The sequence below is a fragment of the Balaenoptera acutorostrata genome, chromosome 12 (assembly GCF_949987535.1).
Source record: "Balaenoptera acutorostrata chromosome 12, mBalAcu1.1, whole genome shotgun sequence".
NCBI classification, from domain to species: domain Eukaryota; kingdom Metazoa; phylum Chordata; class Mammalia; order Artiodactyla; family Balaenopteridae; genus Balaenoptera; species Balaenoptera acutorostrata.
Genome location: NC_080075.1, coordinates 56,243,406 through 56,249,833, shown reverse-complemented (window position 1 = coordinate 56,249,833; position 6,428 = coordinate 56,243,406).

Genomic DNA, 6,428 nt, shown 5'->3' with positions numbered 1-6,428 from the left:
CACTGCACCATACTTGTGTAAAGAAAAGACTAAAGTCCAGATCAAGGAAGGTGATAGGCTGACAGCCAACTACACTAATCATACTTCGTCTTGGCCATCATGGCCAGTTCTGAAAACCACACTGATGGTTTTAGATTATGTCTGCAAGCTCTTTGATGCTGCCCCCTTCAAAAGGTGAAGCCAAACTTCCCTCCTTGAGTGTAAGCTGTGCTTTGTATCTGGCTTCTATAGAATAAGAAGGAAGTAATAGTGTGTAATTCTGATATTAGGACATAAAACATGTTATGGCTTCCCTCTTGCTCTCTCTTTTGGATCACTACCTCTGGAGGAAGCAAACTGCCATATTTCAAGGATGCTCAAGCAGCCCTATGGAGAGTTCCACATGGCGAGGAACTAAGGCCTCCAGGAACTCAGGCCTCCTGCCAAAAACCAGCAATGACTTGCCAAGCATGTGAATGGGCCTTCTTAGAAGCAGATCCTCCTGTTCCAGTCAAGCCTGCAAATGACTGACTCTTGACTGGGACCTCATGGGAGACCCAGAGCCAGAACCTCCCACCTAAGCTATTAGAGGATTCCTGACTCTTTCTTTTCGGAATGATGAAAGTGTTCTGGAATTACATTGTAGTGATGGTTGCACAACCTTGTGAATATACTAAAAATCACTGAGTTGTACACTCAGAAATGATATAAAATAATATACAGTTAAAGCATCAACTAAGTTTTAGGGTAATTAGTTTCATGGCAATAGATGACTAATACATAACTTTAAGGGACACTGAAAAACCTAAGTGTGTCCCAAGAAGGACAACCAGGAGGTCCCTAGGGTTTTAAGCCCTGTCATGTGTGGAATGTACTTCAGGTGTTTTTGTCTGGACTAGGGGAGTCTGATGAGGACCTAGCTTCTGTGTGCAAAAATCTTCCAGCAGGGTGACATCAGCATCAAAACTGAATAAGATGTCCCTCATTGTGTCCCACCCCTCAACAGCAACAATTTGGCATCCATCCATGGACAAAAGTGCCTGTGGGAGCTGTGGGATCCAGTGTCACGCCAAGGGGCCTGGGAGTAATCTTGCCCACCTGTGCATCAAGTAATAAGCATACAGACCTCAAAGCCATGAGCAGGCTCCGCCCTTCCTGACCATGGACTGAGAGCCCCTGGGAAACATTGTCTTAGACAATCACCCATGGATGAGAGAGGCTTTGTGGAAGTCCAGATTTCCAGTGGAGGTGTTCCAGCACACCGCTGGAGCAAAGAAAATGCAAGTTTGGACACGTTGGAGAGGTTAGTAAAGACTGGAGGAGGTGACTGCTACTTCAGATGCCAAGACAGTGATGGAAAACTTCACAGAACATGAAAAATCAAGGAAACATGACACCACCAAAGGACCACGATAATTTTCTAGTAACTGACCCCAATGACATGGAGATCTACGATTTACCCAACAAAGAATTCAAAATAACTGTTTTAAGGAAACTCAACAAAACTAAGAGCTGTTTTTCTAAAAAGATAAAGAAAATCGACAAACCTATAGCTAGACTAAGAAAAAAAGAAGATTCAAATAAATACAATCAGAAATAAAAGAAGAAAAAAAAAAAAGAAATAAAAGAAGAAACGTTACAATTGATACCATAGAAACAGAAAGAATCTTAAGAGACTACTATGAATAATTATACACCGACAAATTGGACAATCTAGAAGAAATGAATAAATTTCTAGAAACATACAACCTACCAAGACTGAATCATGAGAAAATAGAAAATCTGAGCAAACCAATAATGAGTAAGGAAATTGAATCAGTAATCAAAAACCCCCCAACAAAGGAAAACCAAGGACCAGATGGTATCCCTAGTGAATTCTACCAAACATTTAAAGAAGAATTAACACCAATCTTTGTCAAACTCTTCCAAAAAACTGAAGAGGTAGGAACACTTCCAAACTCATTTTATGAGGCCACTCTGATACCAAAGCCAGGTAAGGACACTACGAGGAAAGAAAACTATAGGCCAGTATCCCTGATGTATATAGGTGTAAAAATTCTCAATAAAATATTAACAAACCAAATTCAATAACACATTAAAAAGATCATACACCACAACCAAGTGGGATTTATCCCTGGGATTTAAGAATGGTTCAATGTATGCAAATCAATAAATGTGATACAACACATTAAGATAATGAAAGATAAAAATTATATGATCATCTCAGTAGATGCGGAAAAAGCATTTGACAAAATACAACCTCCTTTCATGATTAAAAACTCTCAATAAATTGGGTATTGAAGGAATGTACTTCAACATAATAAAGGCCATATGTGACAACCCCACAGCTGACGTTATACTCAAAGGTAAAAGGTTGAAAGCTTTTCCTCTAAGATTAGGAAGTTTGAGGAGCAGGAAGTGGAACCCTATGGGATACAGAGATCTGAGAAAATCTCCCAACCTTTTTTTTTTCTTTTTTAACTTTCTTTCCCATTCTAGCCCCAGGCAAGCCCCAGACATAAAACTACAGTCCTGTGATGGATGGATGACATCTGGGCAGTAATGGCAGTGGCTGCCAGTAGGCACCTAAAACCTAGAGGGAGGAGATTGCTTATCTCTCACAATTGGAATGTGATCCTAAAAATACAGGGAGAATCCCCATTGCTTTTTTTCTCTATATATTATCCTGCCATTTGGCCCCAGAGGTAGACTCAGTTGCAGGAAGTAAATGGCAGAACTGGGAAATTAATACTTTGGATTTCTAATCAGAAGACCAGGAAAGGGGAGCCTTGGAAACAAGACAAGAGGCAGCTCAGGAAAGGGATTCTATAAAGTATGTATCAATTTTTGGGCTCACACCTGAGCTGCACATGCATGGCTATGATCCTAAATTCATACCAAAGACTTAAAGAACTGAACTATAGAGGAGATCACCCAGACACATCTCAGACTGGTCACTGGATGGCACTGATGTGCAACAGATCTGAATAGCACAGCAAAGTCTTTGAAAGTTGAACAGACATTGAAATCATAGCTCATAGAAGGCAAATTAGACCCTGCAGCCTGAACTTAACAGGCTTATTGCCTGTTAAACAGACAAACAAAAAGTTGATATTCTCCATGGGATTTAAATGAGACACAGAATTCTTATAATATGATATTTTAAATGTTAATTTAAACATTTAGGATCCAATCCAAAAGTACTCAACTTATGAAGAACCAGGAACAGCTCAATAACTAACAAAGGAAAAGACAATCAACAGACACAAATTTCTAGATAATACAGATGTTGAAATTATCAGACTTTAAAGGAACTGTTATAACCATGCTCCAGTAAGTAAGTGTGAATACTCTTGAAACAAATGGAACGATAAAAAGTCTCAGAAGAAAAATGGAAGCATTGAAAAAGAACCAAATGGAGTTTTTAGAACTGAAAAACTCAATAAGCAAAATTTTAAAATCACTTCAGAGGATCAGTAGCAGAGTGGAAATGACAAAAGAGTCAGTGAACTTGGAGATCGATTAATAGAAATTATCTAGTCTTGAAAGCAATCAAAGAGGAAATCTCAAGGTAAATTAGAAGGTCTTTTGAACTAAATGAAAATGAAAATACACACGTCAATTTATGGGATACAGCTAAAATAATGCTTAGAGGGAAATTTTTAGCACTAAATGCTTAAATTAGAAAATGAGAATAGAAAGCAAACTACAGACTGGTATCCTTCACGAATATAGAAGTGAAAATCCTTAACAAAATATCAACAAATGAAATTTAGCAATATATAAAAAAAAATACATGATGACCAAGACAAGGCTGATTCAGCATTTTAAAATCAGTCTATGTAGTACACTACATTAACAGACTAAAGAAAAAAATTATCATATTAATTGCTGCAGAAAAAGCATTTGACAAATTCCCATCCATTCATGACAAAAAAAAAAGTCTTATAAAACTAGGAATATAAGGACACATCCTTAACCTAATAAAGTGTATCTACAAAAACCGACCTCTTCCTCAAGATCAGGAAAAAGGCAAGTATGTCCATTCATGTGATCCCTATTGAGCATTGTACTGGAAGTCTTGGTCAGTGTAATAAGGCAAGAAAAAAAGGAAAGGAAGAAATAAAAGTGTCCCTACTTGCAACTGATATGACTGCTTACATAGGAAGGTCCAAGGAATTTACAAAAAAAGTTTCTAAAACTAATAATTGAGTAGAGCAAGGTTGTAGAATACAAAGTCAACATACAAAAATCAATAGTATTTCTATATACTAGCGATGAACAACTGAAAACTGAATTTTCTAAAATACCATTTATAATAGGCCCCCCAAAATGACACCTAGGTATAAATCTAAGAAAACATGTGTAAGATCTACATGCTAAAAACTATAAAAACTACAAAACACTGATGAAAGAAATCAAAGAAGCCCTAAATAAATAAAGAAAAATACTATGTTCATAAATTAGAACACTCAAATAGTTAAGTGTTAATTCTCCCCCAACTAAAGTTGCCAAATTTAGGAAAAAACATTACAGGCTGCCAAGTTAAATTTGAATTTCAGAAAAATAATGAATAATTTTTTGTATAATTATGTCCCATGCAATATTTGGAATGCTATGATGTTAAATATTAATTTATTTTTATCTTAAATTCAAATTTAACTGAATGTCCTACATATTAATGGCAATTCTACAAGGCCCAATTGATTTTATAGATTTAATGGAATAACAGTCAAAATCTCAGCAGGATTTTTGGTAGATAGAAGCAAGCCGATTCTAAAATATATGTGGAAAGACAAAGAACCTAAAATAACCAAAATAATTTTGAAAAAGAAAAACAAGAGTTCGAGTACTCACATTGCTCAATTTCAAAACTTATCCTAAAGCTAAATAATCCAGACAATGTGGTACTGGTGAAAGTTTAGACACATAGATCAATGGAACAAAATAAGATTCTAGAAATAGATCCTCACAAATATAATCTATTCATTTTTTAAGACAGATTATTTTATTAAGATAAAATTCACATTACATAAAATTCACCATTTTAATCATTTTAAAGTGTACAATTCACTATTGGGATGAAGACCAAACCAGTGGTTGCCAGAGGTTAGGCATGAGGGGCAGAATTTCACCGATGTTAAAATAAGGGAATTTGGTTGGGCGGGGGGGGGGGGGGGCGGGTGACGGAACTGTTCTATATTGATTAGGGTGGTGGTTGTATAAATCTATACATGTGTTAAAACTCAGAACTGTACACACACATACGTACACATCCAAGTACACGTCACTCTTTGTAAATAAAAAGGGGATACATATATTGAAGACATTGTGCTCAAATGTTTAAAATACTAAGGATGCACCATCAAAAAAAGTTTGGGATTGGTGTGGGCCCCTCATTTTACAGTTGGGGAGACTGAGGCCAGAAGGCAAATGTAACATAAGCCCAAAAGAATTACAAAGCAGCCACAGGGGTGGATTTTTTCTTGGGAAATATCTCTGATGCCTGTTTCTTACCACAGGCTCAGCCAGGTTTAACTGGGCTTCTGTTTTTCTTCAGGCAGTTTCTAAATTCAGAGTTTTCTGTGAGAGACAGAATCATGGTTATGTGTACAAGTTAAAACAAAATCAGTATGAATGAAAGAAATATATATCCTATTTTACCGAGTATGCAGTCAGCATGAGCCCGGTTCCTGATAGGCAGACCTATGGGGAGATGTTTGCAGGATGCCCGAGGTTGCAAAACAAACAGACAAACAGACAGGTGGACTCTGGGCTACTTGTGTCTTAATCCAGGCTCTGCTACCTACTAGCAGTAAGACCCTGGGTACATCGCTTAGTTTTTCTCCATTTTACTTGCTTCACCTGTAAAATGCACCCTAATTTTATGTACTACTACGAGATTAAAAAAAAATTTCACCAGCCATTATAATATGACATATTACCATGGATTATAAAATGTTAAAATGTGATTTTATTTATTTATTTATTTATTTGTTTGTTTGTTTATTTATTTTAAGGCCGCGCTGCACTGCTTGTGAGATCTTAGTTCCCCAACCAGGGACTGAACCCAGCCCTGGCAGTGAAAGCGCCGAGTCCTAACCACTGGGCCGCCAGGGAATTCCCTAAAATGTGATTTTTAAAAATGTCTTAGAATTGGAGAAATATGGTAATACCTATTTCATTGGGCTGTTTAAATGATTAAAAGAGCTGTTATATGTTAATGCATGGCACACAACTCTCAACCAGTAGTTGTTAACTGTCATTAGTATTAATGTTGCTACTATTGTTACTATGACTCCTATTACTACTTTAAGAAGTGAAGAGCGGGAGACTAGCTTGCAGTAAATGGTAAACTGCCCCCACTACCCTCTTTGCTGTTGAATTTTCAAGCTCTGGCACAAGCAAACACAGAATGTGGGACAAAACCAGAGGAAAACGTGAGAAAC